We start from the raw sequence: 16,282 nt of genomic DNA, 5'->3' as shown, positions 1-16,282 counted from the left end.
CAGAGATAAAGATGTCTCTCTCCGCTAAGCCCATTCCAGAGTGGCAGAAGAAGCATCTGCTCTACGATAATTTGGGGGACCTGATCACACCTCTCAGCATTGGACAGATCATCGAGGTAACAAATCAACAGAGTAACCATTATTCTTTCAGAAGGAAAGAAGAAATCTAGGGTAATGAGAGGGAGGAGGGGGGAGGTTGGACAGGGGCATAAAGAAGAAGTATGATGTGTAACAATATGTATATGCTATTATATAACAATATATGCTAGTAATATTTATTTGATCAACATATCTCAACATTGAACCCCCAAAATATGTATAATCAATTTTGATTCAATAAAAATTTTAAAAAATAATAATATGAATCTTTCCATGAACTTTTTGAAGTACCTTCATATATATATATATATATATATATATGCATACACGCATACACACTAACACTTACAGATTGCATATAATTAAAATAGTCTAAGTAGGCATATTCTTTTTATTTCAAAACTTTGTCCATTCTAACTTATAAATTTATTAGTGGAACCTGAGTTCTTCACGTCTGTCTGAAGTAATGAATAAGTGAGATAATCTTGGTCTCACTAGTTACAAAAAGCACTCTTCTGCCTGTTTGAATGGTGAACATTTCACATGACCTTTTTTAATGAATGTGGGAATTATTTTGCCAAATTTTCTGTTAATTTATAAGCCTCTCAGTAAATGTAAAAACAAACTAGGGATTAAAACCAAAAATTTTACACATTTTGAACAATGCCACCTGACATTTTTTCCCAAGATTGGAAATGCTCACAACATAAGACTATTTTCAAGATGCTACCACAAAGTATTTATTGGAAGCATCCTCTATGCCAACATTTATCTGTTTTCCAGGGGGTTGGGGGCAGCAGCAGTTCTACTTCCCACAAGCTGAAAACCCTGTTCAGGTCTGAAAGCAAATGCCAGAGGGTGAGGAGGCAGCACTGTGAGAGTCAGAGGCAAGAACTCAGGTTCTCCAGTCCAGAAGTCCTCAGGGGGAAGACTTTCCTGAGTGAAGCCACCAACCACTCTGTCTTGATTTTATCATCTGGGCGGGAAGAGACTCTCAGGGAGGAAATAAACTCACTCATGGAATAGTTACTGGGAGCTTTCTGGGTGCTGTACACTGACGTTACTCGAGGTAATGTCATTTAATGAGGCTTTTTTATGAAACCTGAAAGTCATCTACCAAATCAGGAAAAAAGGAAAAATGTCTGCTCCCTGTGAAGAAGAGGCACCCTACGAATTCTGGAGAATACAATAAATGAAAAGTTATACCAGGAATTTGAGAGAAAAAAATTTACAGAAAACATTATTTAAAATACATGGTCTTTCACTAGACTAACAAAGTAAAAAAGAGAGAAGACTCAAATAAGTAAAATCAGAAATGAAAGAAAAGACATTATAACTGATACCACAGAAATACCAAGGATCGAAGGAGTCTACTATACACAATTACATACCAATGAATTGGGTAATCTAGAAGAAATGAACAAACTTCTAGAAACATACAACCTACCAAGACTGAATCAGGAAGAAATAGGAAATCTGAAGAGACCACTAATGAGTAAGGAGATCAAATCAACAATCAAGTCTCCCATCAAAGAAAAGACCAGGGCCTGATGGCTTCACTGCTATATTCTACTAAACATTTAAAGAAGAATACTAATTCTTCTCAAACTCTTCCAAAAAGCTGAAGTGGAGGGAATACTTCCAAACTAATTCAACAATCAAGTCTCCCATCAAAGAAAAGACCAGGGCCTGATGGCTTCACTGCTATATTCTACTAAACATTTAAAGAAGAATACTAATTCTTCTCAAACTCTTCCAAAAAGCTGAAGTGGAGGGAATACTTCCAAACTAATTTAACAAGGCCAGAGCTACCCTGATACCAAAGCCAGACAAGGACACTACAAGAAAAGAACATTACAGGTCAATATCCCTGATGAACATAGTTGCAAAAATCCCCAACAAAATACTAGCAAATCAAATTCAGCAGCACATTAAAAGGACCATTCACCATGATCAAGTGGAATTTATCCCTGGGATGTAAGGATAGTTCAACATCCATAAATCGATAAATGTGACACACCATATTAACAAAATGAAGGACAAAACCTACACCATCATCTCAATAGATACAGAAAAAGTATTTGACAAAACTCAACCTCCTTTCATAACTAAAAACTCTCAACAAAAGAGGTCTAAAAGGACTGTACCCCAACATAATAAAGGCCATATATAACAAGCCCACAGCTAATATCATACTCAATGGTGAAATGTTGAAAACTTTTCCTCTAAGATCAGGAAAAGACAAGGATGCCCACACTCACAATGTCTATTCAACACAGTATGGGAAGTCTTTGCCAGAGCAATTAGGCAAGAAAAAGAAATAAAAAGCATCCAAATGGAAAAGGAAGTTTTCTCTATATAAGATCTAAATATAATATAGATAATATAAGTAAATAGACATATAATATATATAAGGTATATAGAGATGTATAGACATATATAAAAGATAGGTAATACATAGATATAAATATATGTTTCTATATATAAGATCATGTCGTCAGCATGATTTCTCTTTGCTAATGACATGATCTTACATAAGCAAAACCCTAAAGACTCTACCAAAAAGTTGTTAGAATAAGCAAATTCAGTAAAGCTATATGATACAAAATCAACAAACAAAAATCAGTAGCATTTCTACACACTAACAAACTATCCTAATTAATTAATTAATTAATTAATTAAGGGAGGGCAACCCCTTCCACCTGGAAGCAGGCAAGAAGCAGAGCATGCCCTGGGTCCTAGACAAGAACTGAGGGCAGCATCCCCCGCCCAGAAGGAGGCAAGGAGCATGCTGAAAACAACTTCCACGCAGGTGGCTCACCACAGCTACCACCACAGCTATGGCTGCTGCAAAAGTGGCTCAACGCCACAGCAGTAGCCACAGCTGCCATGCAGGCAGTCCACCAGTCACTTGACTACACTGAAACAAGTAGAGCCAACAAAGGAGATGGGAAAAAGAAGAAGATGTTTCTCACCTCAAAGCTCACTCAAGACTAACAGAAGAAGCAACTGCTCTACCAGATGACCAGACATCAACATAGATGCTAGATATCCAAGAACCCAAGAAAATATGACACCACCAAAAGAATACAGTAATTCTCAAATACCAGACGCTATAGAACAAGAAACCCTTTAATGACTGAAAAAGAATTCCAGGCAACAATCTTGAAGAAGTTGACAGAGATAAGAGAAGACTCAGTTAGACAACATAATGAAATGAGAAAAAAGAATCTAGGACATGAAGGAGGAAATTTACAAAGAGATTAATACCTTAAAAAAGAACATAGCAGAACACACAGAACTGAAAGATTTACTCAACAAAATAAAAAACACAATGAGAGCTTAAGCAGCAGGCTAGAACAAGCTGAAGAAAGAATTTCTGATCTTGAAGATAATCTTTTTGAAATAACCCAGGCAGACAAAAAAAAGAGGAAAAAATAATTTTAAAAAATGAAGAAAATCTGAGAGATGTAGCAGAAAATATTAAGCACATAAACATTCCAATCATGGGTGTTCCAGAAGGGGAGGAGAAAGGAAAAGGCCTGAAAAACATATTCAATGAAATAATAACGGAAAACTTCTAGATATAGGAAGAGACACGGACTTTCAGATCCAGGAGGCTCAAAGATCCCCAAACAGATTCAACCAAAAAAGATCCTCTCCAAGACACCTTGTAGTCAAACTGGCAAAGCTCAAAAACAAAGCGAGAATCTTAAGCAAGAGAAAAGCATCAAGTCACCTATAAGGGAGTCCCCATCACATTCACGGCAGACTTCTCAACAGAAACTCTAGGGCCAGAAGAAAATGGGATGATATATTCAAAATACTAAAAGAAAAAAATTGCCAGTCAAGAATACTGTAACTAGCAAGGCCGTCCTTCAGAAATAAGGGAATAATAGTGTATTTTCCAGACAAACAAAAACTGTGGGGGTTCACCACCATATAACCAACCCTGCAAGAAATCCTCAAGGAAGTCCAGCATCTGGACTCTGAAAAATGACAATCACTGCCACAAACACAAGAAGGAACAAAACCCACTGGTAGAACAAAAACACAAACGAGAAAGAAAAAGTAACTAAATCTTACCATCACAAAAAACTATAATGACAATTTAATAATGCCCCTGCTTTATCTTTATTTCTGATTTTAGTAATTTCAGTCTTCTCTCCTTTTTTCTTGGTCAATCTAGATAAAGGTTTGCAAATTTTCTTGATCTTTTTAAAGAATCAAAAAGAATTAATTATTTAAGAAAACAATCCCATTCACAGTAGCATCAAAAATAAGACAAAACAAAACAAAAAACCACTTAGGATTAAATTTAACCAAAGAAGTGAAAGGCCTGTATACTGAAAACTATGAAACACTGATGAAAGAAAAGGTACACAAATAAATGAAAAGATAGCCCATGTTCATGGGTTGGAAGAATTAACATTGTTAAAATGTCCATTCTATCCAAAGTGATCTACAAATTTAATGCAATCCCTATCAAAATTTCAGTCATTTTTAACAGAAATAGAGAAAACAATCCTAAAAATTGTATGGAACCACAAAAGACCTCAAATAGTCAAAACAATCTTGAGCAAAGAGAAGAAAGCCAGAGAACATCACACTCCCTGATTTCAAAATATAGTATATGAGGGTACTTCAAAAAGTTCATGGAAAAATATAGTTAAAAGATAATACAAATCTTTCCATGAACTTTTTGAAGTACTCTCATGTTATAAAGCTATTATAATCAAAACAGCATTGTACTGGCATAAAAACAGGCACATCAACCAACAGAACATGATAGAAAGCCCAGAAATAAATTCACCTATTTATGGTCAATTGCTTTTTGACAAAGGTGGTAAGAATAAACAATAGAAAAAGGAGAGTTTCTTCAATAAATGGTGTTGGGAAAACTAAATATTCATACACAGAAGAATGAAATTGGATTCTTATCTCACAGCATATACAAAAATCATCTAAAAATGATTAAAGACTTAAACATAAAACCTGAAACTATAAAACTACAAGAAGAAAACATAGTTGAAAAGCTCCATGATATTGGTCCAGGCAATGATTTCTTAGACAGGACCCCAAAAGCACAGGCAACAAAAGCAAAACTAGACAAACAAGATTGCATCAAACAACAAAACTTCTGCACAGCAAAGGAAACAATTAACAGAGTGAAGAGCTAACCCACAAATCAGGAGAAAAGATTTGCAAATATCAGATAAGGGGCTAATATCTAAAGTATATACAGAATTCAAGTGACTCAATAGCAAGAAAATAAATAGCCCAATTAAAAAATGGGCAAAGGATCTGTAGTGGATTGAATTATGTCCCCACAAAACTCATTGAAGCTTGAATTCCCCAAGTTTTATGTATCAGAAACTTAGCCCCCACCGTGACTGTTAAGAGTGTGGGAAACCCTATTATGGTAATCGAAAGGTAGAGCCTTGAAGAGGTGATTGGATTGTAGGGCAGTGCAGTAGTGAATGGATTAAAAATGGTGGTCGTGGGTGTGGTTCTGAGGGCTTTAAAAGAAGAGGAGAGTCTGTCTTGCTCTCTCTCTGCTCTCTCTGCTTCCACCATCTTATAATGTGAGACCCCTGGGTCACTGTCACCACCACCAGATAGACTTTGGACTTCCCAGCCTCAGAAACTGTAAGCAATAAATTTCATTTTTCTTTATAAATCACTCAGTCTCAGGTATTCTGTTATAGCAACACAAAAAGGACTAATACAGAAAATTGGTACTGAGGGGTGGGGTGTTGCTTATAACAAATACTTGAAACTGTGGAGGCAGCTTTGGAACTGTGTGTTGAGGAGAGGCTGGAGGAATTTGGAGGAATAGGCTAGAAAAAGCCTAGCTACTAGTGAAAGTTTAGACTTTCATAGCCTGGTTAAATGATGGTGATGAGAATGCTTATGGAAATATGGACTGTAAAGACCATTCAAAGGAGGTCTTAGAAATCAGAAGTTTATTGGAAACTGGGGCAAAGATCACCCTTGCTGTGAACTGGAGAGGAACTTGGCTGCATTGTGTCCATGCCCTAGGACTTTGTAGAAGTTGGAACTTAATAGTTATGAACCAGAGTATTTGGTGGAAGAAATTTCTAAGCAGCAAAGCATAAAGGAAGCTGCATGGCTGCTTGCAACAGCCTGCACTGAGTTATGGTGGCAAAGGCATGACATAAAGCCAGAATTTAAAAGGGAAGCAGAGTGTAAAGATTTAGAAAATTTGCAGCCTGGCCATGTGGTAGAGAAGCAGAGAGCATTTTCAGAAGGAAAATTCAATGGTACTAACAAGATTAATGCAAAAGTACGGATTACCAAGAGAAGGAGAAGGCCCTGAAGGCACTGCAGAAGCCTCTGGGGCCAATCCTTCCATTTCAGGCCCAAAGATCTAGGGAGACAACATGGTCTTGGGGAACAGGCCTGAGGCACCCTCCATGGGCTCGCTGCCCAGGGCCACCTCAGAAAGCTGCTTCTAGCACCAGCACCCCGGCTGCTTTGGCTGCCCCAGATGTGGCTAAATTGGCCCCAGTTGTGGCTGGACATGAAGCTTTGGAAAATTCAAGCCAGAAGCCTAGGCGGCATCCACATAATGTTAAGTCTTTAGACTCACAGAATGACAGAGCTGGGAAGGCTGGGGAGCCGCCACCATGATTTCAAATGATGTATGGAAAAGTCTGGGGGCCCAGGAAGAGATCTGTCACAGGGGTGGAGTCACTGCAGTCAGCCTTCGCTAGAGCAATGTTGAGCAGAAACGGGGTCAGAGTTGCAGCAGAGAAAACCCATCAGTGTCATGCCTAGTGAAGCCGTGAGAGCAGGTCTGCCATGGAGACCCCAGACCTGTGGAGCTACCAGCATAGAATGCCAGCTTTGGAGATGTGAAGTATGGCCTGAGACCAGGAAAGCCATAGGAACAGAGCTGCCTGTGGACTTGGGGACACATCCCACACAGCAGCATGCAGAGAAGGTAGAATATGGAGTCAATACCTGATTCGCCTGCCCTGCTGGGTTTTGGACTTGTTTGGGACCTGTTACACCTTTCTTTTGGCCTATTTCTCCCTTTTTGAACGGGAATATGTACCCTATGCTTGTCCCACCATTGTATCTTGGAAGTAGATAACGTGTTTTTTGTTTTCACAGATGGGACTTTGAACTTTGGACTCTTAAGTTGGAACAAGTTAAGACTTTGGGGATGAAATGAATGTATTTGCATCTGAAAAGGACATGAGTTTGGGGGAGCCGGGAGCAGAATGTAGAGAATTGAATTATGTCCCCCGAAAACTCATTGGAGCTCAAATTCCCCAAGTTTTATGTATTAGAGACTGAGCTTCTACTGTGACTGTTAAGAGGGTGGGAAATCCTATTACGGTAATTGAAAGGTGCTGCCATTTGCAACAACATGGATGGACCTTGAGAGAATTATATTAAGTGAAACAAGTCAGGCACAGAAAGAGAAATACCACATGTTCTCACTTATTGGTGGGAGCTAAAAATAAATAAATAAATTCACACACACACACACACAAAACGGGGGGGGGGGGGAAGAAGACATAACAACTACAATTCCTTGAAGTTGATATGACAAGCAAACAGAAAGGACATTGTTGGGTGGGAGGGGGGAGAGGGAGGAGGTAGGGAGGTTTCCGTAATGGGCCACAATAATCAACCACATTGTATATCAACAAAATAAAATTTGAAAAAAAAAGAAAGAAAGAAAGGTGGAGCCTTGAAGAAGTGATTGGATTGGAGGACCATGCAGTGGATTAAAAATGGTGGTCATGGGTGTGGTTCTGAGGGCTTTCAAAGAAGAAGAGAGTCTGTCTTGCTCTCTCTCTGCTCTCTTTGCTTCCACCATCTTGTAATGTGAGAACCCTGCATCACCGTCGCCACCACCAGATGGCCTTCGGACTTCCCGGCCTCAGAATCTGTAAGCAATAAATTTTGTTTTCTTTATAAATTACCTAGTTCCAAGTATTTTGTTATAAGCAGCATAAACGGACTAATATAGGACCTGAACAAGTATCTCTCAAAAGAAGATACATATTTCATATATATCAACAGATAAATGAAAAAAATGCTCAACATCTCTAATCATCAAAGAAATGCAAATTAAACCACAGTGAGATACCACCTATCACCTGTTAGAATGTCTATCATCAAAAAGAGGAAAGATATGTGTTGTTGAGGATGTGAAGAATAGGGAACCCTGGTACGCTGTTAGTGGGAATGTAAATCAGTACAACCATTTTGGAAAACAGTATGGAGGTTCCTCAAAAACCTAAAAATAGAATTACCACATGATCCAGCAATTCCACTTCTGGGTATACAGCCAAAGAACTGAAATCAGTATGTCAGAGATGTTTGCCCTCCCATGTTCATTTCAGCATTATTCACAAAGGCCAAGATATGGAAGCATCAAGATATGGATGAATAGATAAAGAAAATGTGGTAATACATACACAATGGAATGCTATACTACCTTAAAAGAGAGGAAATTCTGTCATTTGTGACAACATGGATGAACCTGGAGGACATTATGCTAAGTGAAATAAGCCAAGCACGGAAAGACAAATACTGCATGATCTCACTTATACCTGGAATCTGAAAAAGTGGAATTCGTAGAAGCAGAGAGTAGAATGGTGGCTACCAGAGGCTGGGGGTGGGGTGCAGGGGGAGTGGGACTAGGGAAAGAGGGGATGTTGGTTAAAGGGCACAAAGTTTGTTAGACTGGAGGAATAAGTTTTAATGATCTATTGCACAGCATGGTGACCAAAGTTTACAATAATGTATTTTATATTTCAAAATTGCTAACAGTAAATTTCAGTCGTTCTCACCACAAAAAAATGACAACCAGTTGAGATGATGGATATGTTAATTAGCTTAATTTAATCTTTCTATAATGTATACATATACCAAAACATCATTGTACCCCATAAATATATATAACTATTTCTCAATTAAAAATTAAAAATAATTTAAAAGTGACAATAGAAAAAAATACATGGTAAGTATAATGCAAAGATATTGCAAAAATTTTCTGAGGAAGTCAATAAATACTTTTTGAACACCTATGAGTAAGTAAATGCAATACGCCAGTCCCCAGGTGTCCACAGTAGCGACTCCATTCCCTCTCCCCTACCATCTCCTCTTGTCAAGGTCACCAGTGACCTCCATCTCGATAAACCGAATAGTCGAGTCTGGATCCTCTTATTTGTTCTTGTCCAGCTCTGACTCAGATGACCACTTCTCTGGAAACACTTCCCGTGGCTTCCAGCCGCCACCCTCTCCTAGTTTCCTCCTGCCCCTTGGACCTGCCACTCTGGCTCTACCATCCTCCAAGGGCTCCACACTGCATCCCCTGGCTCTGTAACCAACGGAGGGTTTCCACTCCACACAGGCGGGCCCGAGCTCCGGGACTGTCCCCAAGCGTCCCCCCGGCTGCTCCTCCAGCCAAAGGACTTGGACCTGACCCCTCCCTTCCTCTCCCACCTCACAACCAGGCTGGAGAACACATCCTGACGGCTCCACCTTCAAACCGTGTCCCGAATCCGACCCCTGCTCCCACGCCCACCGCCACCACCCCGGCTGCTGTAGTGGCCAGACTGCCCTTTCTCAAAAGGGAGGATCTGCTCAGAGCCCTCGCGGGCCCAGCTGCTCCGGCCGGGTTACTTTCCAACCTGGTTTCCTGCCGCCTCCCTCGACTCTCTCGGGCCTCAGCGATCCCCGCGTTGTGTGCTTGGAAGACCCCCGGCCTTCGGGCCTCGGCACGTGCAGTCGCCCCCGCCCGGTGGTCCCGGGTGGTCTCAGCGCCTTCAAGACTTCCTCCCAGAGACACCTGGGCTCGCGTGGGAAGCCCGGACCAACCGCTATGGTCTCCCGCGCCCCGCCCCCCACCGGTCGTCCCCGGCGCCCCCACCTTCGCGGGCCGGACGGCGGGGCCGCGCATGCGCACCGCAGGCAGACGCCGCTTCGGTGCGGGTAGGCCGTGGCGGGCCCTGGGCGGTGCGCACATCCAGCTGGAGCCAGAGCTGTTCCCAGACCCCCGAGCCGGAGCCGCAGCCGGAGGCGGGGAGGTCGCGGAGATCCGGGCCCAGCGCGGGCGGAGACGCGGGAGGCTGCATGGCGGGCGCGGAGGCGGGATGATGGGACGGCGGGGCCGAGCGGCTCGGCGTCCTGCTCCGGTTGCAGCGGCCCCTGCCGGAGACCCAGACCCCTGGCCCGGCTCCGGAGCGAACGGGCGGTTCTTGTTTATTATGGAGCGATTGTTTGTTTTTCTTTCTTTGGGGTAAAAGCAGGGCAGGGACGGGCACGGGGACTTGCTTCGTCTGCGTGAGCTTCCAAGGTTCACTCCTGTGCCCAAATAGGAAGTGTGTTAGCACCTGCTTTGCTTTCTTCTTGAGCAAACAGCTGGATCACACAGCTTCAGCAGAGACGATTTCAAATGTTGGGGTGATTCTCCCTGAACCACTGTTTCAAATGATGGCAAGTTGGTTCCCAGGCTAGCCCACCAAACCTCTCTAACCCAGTGGCGAATGCACCCTGCCCTACTGTGCAGTTGCTGCACGAGTGTTGGTGCCGAGATCCTTCCAGTGGCTGTGGGACTCGGACTCCCGTGGCTCCACGTGCCCGAGTTCCCTTAAAATCAGTCTTTCTTTTCCTTTGATGCAGGCTTACAATCAGCACGACTCTTTCTAGAATGGAACTATGATCATGCCAAAGGACTAGAAAGGAAAGTGGTCTCAGAATTTGAGGGCAGACAGTGTTAGATTAACATTTTTTTCCTAACTTGAATCTCAACCACTACCCACAGTTTGGCTACACATGCAGTCCACTTCGAGATCCCTCTTGCTCCTGTAGTTTCTACTAGCACCTCAGGCTTACAGAGTCCTTCAGATTGGGGAAGACCTCACACTGGCTGCTATTTCTTCCCTCACATGTACATGGTGCTTACTTTGTGCCAGACATTTTTAAGAACTTAACATGTATTAACAAATTAAATCTAACCCACCACCTGATGAGAAAGGTACTGTTATACCAACGTTATAGGTAGGGACACTCTGGCCCAGGGGGGTCAAGTAACTGCCCAAAGCACAAGTCTATTTAGCAGTAGAGCTGGGATTTGATCTGAAGTGTTTTGGCCCCAGAGGCAAGGGTCCAGGCCACTACATACACTACTTCTTGTTAAAGTGTTGTGCTCCACTGCTTTTTGTGCTTATGATATTGACCATTGCAGTGGATTGAATTGTGTCCCCTCAATCTCATTCACCACTGTAACTTGAAGGTGGGAAGTCCTAGTATGGTAAGTGAAAGGCAGGGCCTTGAAGAGGTGATTAGATTGTAAGACCATGCCTTAGGGAATGCATTTTTAATGGTGGTCAGTGGCATGGATCTGAGAGTTTTAACAGGAAAGCACCTGAGAATTTCTCTCTCTCTCTGTGCCCCACTGCTTTCTGCCATGTAAGACCCCTGCTCTGCTGTAAAGCCACCACCAAAGACCCTCATCGGGTATGCTCCCTTGACTTTGGACTTCCCAGCCTCTGAAACTGTAAGCAATACATTTTGTTTTTTAAATAAAATACCCAGTTCTGTGTATTTTGTTATAAGTAACAGAAATGGACTAATATAGAAAGTAGGTACTACAGAAATGGGGTGTTGCTTATAACAGATATTTCAAAAATGTGGAAGCAACTTTGGAACTGGGTGTTGAGGAGAGGCTGGAAGAATTTGTTGGAGCAGGCAAGAAAAAGCATAGCTGCTGGTGGCAGTTTCAAAGACAAAATCAGGCAAAATGTGAAACGTTTTAGAAACTGGTTAAATGGTGGTGAACAAAATGCTCAGAGACATATGGACTATAAAGGCCATTCTGAGGAGATCTCAGATAGAAATAAGAAGAGGTTTTTGCGGCAACGACCACCTTTGTTATGAACTGGCAAGGAACTTGGCTGCATTCTTTTCATGCCCCAAAGTTTTGTGGAATGTGGGACTTCAAGGTGCTGACACAGGGTATTTGGCAAAAGAAATTTCTAAGCAGCAATACAGTCAGGAAGCTGCATGACTACTTGTAACAGCCTAGGCTGAGTTATGGCGGCAAAGGCATGACATAAAGCCAGAATTTAAAAGGAAAGCGCAACATAAAGATTTGGGAAATTTGCAGTCTGACCATGTGGTAAAGAAGCAGAGAGCATTTTTAGGAGAAAAATACAATGATGCTAAGATTAGTACAAAAGAAAGGATTATCAAAAGAAGAGGGGAAAGGCCCTAAAGGCCATTGGAGAAGCCTCTGGGGCCAACACTTCCATTACAGGCTCAGAGGCCTAGGGATACAGAAGGGTCTCAGGGAACAGTCCTGAGGCACCCTCCACGAGCTCACTGCCCAGGGCCACCTCAGGATGCTGGTCCCTGCACCAGCACCCTGGCTGATTTGGTTGCTCCAGCTGTGGCTAAATTTGCCCTAGGAGTGGCTGGACCTACAGCTTTGGAAAACACAAGTTAGAAACCATGGTAGTGTCCATGTGGTGTTAGGTCTGCAAGCTCACAGAATGCCAGAGCTGTGAAGGCTTGGGAACCTCCCCTCTGATTTCAACAGATGCATGGAAAAGCCTGGGGGCCCAGGAAGAGATCTGTCACCGGGGAGGATTCACTGCACAGAGCCTTCACTAAAGCAATGCCGAATGGAAACATGGGGTTAGGGTTGCAGCAGATAAACCCCATCAGCACCATGCCATGGAGACCCCAGATTTATAGAGCTACCAGTGTGCAACCCCAGCCTGGAGAGCTGAAGCATGGCCTCAAACCAAGAAAGCCATAGGAGCAGAGCTGACTGAAGGCATGGGGACCCATCCCCTACACCAGCATGTAGAGGATGTGGAATGTGGAGTCAGGGTACATGATTCACCAGCTATGAGATTTAATGCCTGCCCTGCTGTACATGTTTGGGCCTGTTACACCTTTCTTTTGGACTATTTCTTCCTTTTTGTATGGGAATATATACCCTATGCTTGTTCCACCATTGTATCTTGGAAGTAGATTTCATTCGTGTTTTGATTTCACAAATGGGACTTTGAATGTTGCACTTTAGGGTTGAAACAAGTTAAGATTTTGGGGATGAAATAAATGTATTTGTATGTGAAAAGGACATGAGTTTTGGAGGGCCAGGTGTGGAATGCAGTGGATTGAATTAGGTCCCCCAATTTCATTCCTCACTGTAATTGTTGAGGGTGGGAAGTCTTAGTATGGTAATTGAAAGGTGCAGCCTTGAAGAGGTGATTAGATTGTAGGACCATGTCATAGCAAATGGATTAATCTATTCAGGGGCATGGTTCTGAGGGCTTATGAAGGAGAGCAGAGGAGAGTCTCTCTCTCTCCCCGCCTCTGCTCCACCATTTTCTACCATGTGAGACCCCTGCATTGCTGTAAAGCCACCACCAAAGAAGACCCTCACCAGATGTGTTCCCTGGACTTTGGACTTCCCAGACTCCAAAACTGTAAGCAATAAATTTCATTTTCTTTATAAAATACCCAGTTCCATGTATTTTGTTACAAGCAACAGAAATGGACTAATACAACCATCATGTGTTAATCCTTTGCCTTCAGTCAGATTCTTGGGGAGTTGGATGGTGAGGTGGTGAAACAGGGCCCCTTACTGCAACATTCTATGGTCCACAGGCCCAATAAGTAGCCCTCCTCTACCTACAGGTTCTGGCATATCTAGAGCATTGTATTCCATGAAGGTCTAGGGAGCCACCACCCACAGCCACCCAGCCTACCCCCTCTCCACCCCATCCCTCCTGCCAGGTTTGGAAAAGCCAACTCTCCCTGACCAGTGTCAGGCCACTTCTTCCTGAAGCATCAGCCACTCCAGCTTAACTTCTTGATGGCCTTGCCCTTCCAAGACAAAGGCTATTCCCTCTTTCTGGAATGTTTTTTTCCTACTCTCCATAATAAATCCCCTCATCCTTTCAGTTTCAGCCCAGTTGTCACTTCCTCAGGGAAGCCTTCTCTGAGCCCACCTCTCTCCCGACTAGATGTGATCCCTCATCCCTAAATAGGCTCCTATAGCACCCCAGCAGTTATCCCAGTTGAGATTTCAAATTTCTTTCTTTTTATTTGATTAAAGTTTCTCTCTTCCAGCAGGCTGTGAAAGTGACCTCTTTGTCTTTTTTTGTTCCCCATGATATTCCCAGCATCTCAGGTCCCTTACAGTAGATGCTCAATTAGTAAATACATATTAAATAAGTGAATGAACAACCTCACAAGAAAAGCAGCCCAATATTCAGGATAATGGCTTGTCTATCTTTACTAAACTTCAAGAGGCAAATGCCCTTTTTTCTCCTTTTTGCTTATGAGTTTGTTTACAGCAGCACAAAAACAAGCATAAGTATAAATAAACAAGCAAAGAACAGTTTGTTGGTAACTCAGCCTATTTACAGAAGTTTTCCTGGGACAACTGTGTAGATGATGGAAGAGTCAGGATCACATGCATTGGAAGGTAGTGTTTCCTACTTCCTGTAGTGAAATTCTAACATGACAAGCTTTACCTCTGGGAAGAGAGCCTCCCTCCACCCTGTTTTACATCCTCTTGGAATCCCTCACTTTATTAATTATGATGCTGCCTTTGGGGGACAGGGACAGGGAGTGTCTGTCCTCTTTAAGCCTCTGGTGGAAATGTAAACACGGACACAAACACCTAGGCTAGTGTCTCATTTATTGATTTGTTTTGACACACCAGAAAGCTGAAACTTTCTAAGGGAAACACTACTAAGGAAAAACAAAAAGAAAACAAACATCGACATTGCAAAAACTATGAGAGATATAAACACTAAACATGATCTAGAAATGACACAAAATCCCAGCGCCTCTAGATTCTGTTTCTCCCAGCTCCAGTCTGTTTGCATGTGAAGATGCAATGTAGATGCTCATCACCACACCCTGACTCTCACCACCATGCCCTGCTGCCCTTCATAGGGAAGGTCAAGAGTGAGGCCCTCTCTGCACAACCTTCAGTTCTCTAGGTTCCAGTCTGAAGCCTGAGGAGTGGCCAAAAACCAAGAATGGTGTTGCCTTAAGATGGGTCCCCACACCCAGCACCTAGGAGTTGCCACTATTACTGCCATCAGTTGGGCAGGGCATCTGCATATAGTGTGTAGCCAGACCATGCTTCTAGCCCTGCTACACCCAGCAGTAAGACACACAGCACGTGCTTAAGAAATACAGTTGACGAATAACTATGAGTGGTGGTAACAGGAAAGTGGGGGCTGCAAGCATTCACATGCTCTCTGGTGGGGACAGCAAGTTTGAGAGGAAAAGCCAGCATCAAACAGCAGTCTGGGGGAGTTTCAAGATGGCGGCGGCTGCGGCGGCGGGCGCGGAGTAGCTGAGGTGGAAAAGGTGGCCACTGGGCCTCAGGCAGCCGGGAAACTTGTGGACCTTCCCCTGGCCATCTCTTAAGGGAGGACTGCTGCTGCTGGCCGGTCGTGGGGGCTGACCGCCACTTTGCCCCCGGCAGGAGAGGCTGCCTCATTTACAGGCAACAGCTTTGAAGTGTGGAGCAGGAAAAGAACTGTTTCTTAGCTGCAAAAGCGAGTCTTGAAACAGGGAACACGGCGCCAGGGCTGCTGTGGATGCAGCCAGGATCCCGGAGGCTGGGGCCGCACTGAAGGCGGCCAGCTGCCCTATTCAGGATTCGAGGTTTCAGGCCGGCATTAAAGAAGATTCCTGGGAGCGCCCGAGCGGCGCCGCGACTGAACAGCCCGAGGCGGCAGCGCCGAGAACACGGAAGGCAACAAACCAGAGACAGAGCGAGCGCCCGACCTGGCACAGCACTGTGAGTGATCCCTGGCACAGCTCTGTTCGGGGGGTGGATGCCCACGCGGCTCCCGCCTGCACCACCAGGCCACTCACTGCCCCGGTGCTGCCTCCATTTTCCCAGGTGCGGGCAGCTCCGCCCTGCTCGGCCATCACTGAGCCCATTTGCTTGGCCTGGCGCGGGGCTTTCCGGACCCTGCGGGCCGGCCTCCTCTCCCACTCCCTCTGCGGTTCTCTGGCGGGGCTGGGGGTGTGGGGCGTCCCGACCAGTGTTGGGAGGGCTAGGAAGTACAGGCGGGCCGACTGTCACTCCACCACACCCTGGACTCCGGCCCCGGTAAACTTCCTGTTACTGGGAGGCAGATTCCATCTCTGCGAC

General features: G+C 43.9%; 1 protein-coding gene across 4 annotated transcripts in view; it reads right to left on the bottom strand.

Moving 5' to 3' along the window:
• The window catches only part of SIRT5 (sirtuin 5), a 34,712-nt gene extending 24,740 nt beyond the window's left edge, over positions 1-9,972 (bottom strand). For all 4 annotated transcript variants that reach the window (XM_063097071.1, XM_063097070.1, XM_063097073.1 and 1 more), the window contains exon 1: positions 9,777-9,972. The gene's annotated coding sequence lies outside the window, so the exon portion shown is untranslated. The remainder of the gene's footprint in view (positions 1-9,776) is intronic.
• Positions 9,973-16,282: the final 6,310 nt, after the last annotated feature.

This window comes from Cynocephalus volans, chromosome 5 (assembly GCF_027409185.1).
Source record: "Cynocephalus volans isolate mCynVol1 chromosome 5, mCynVol1.pri, whole genome shotgun sequence".
NCBI classification, from domain to species: domain Eukaryota; kingdom Metazoa; phylum Chordata; class Mammalia; order Dermoptera; family Cynocephalidae; genus Cynocephalus; species Cynocephalus volans.
This window is presented reverse-complemented; position numbering and strand designations above follow the sequence as displayed.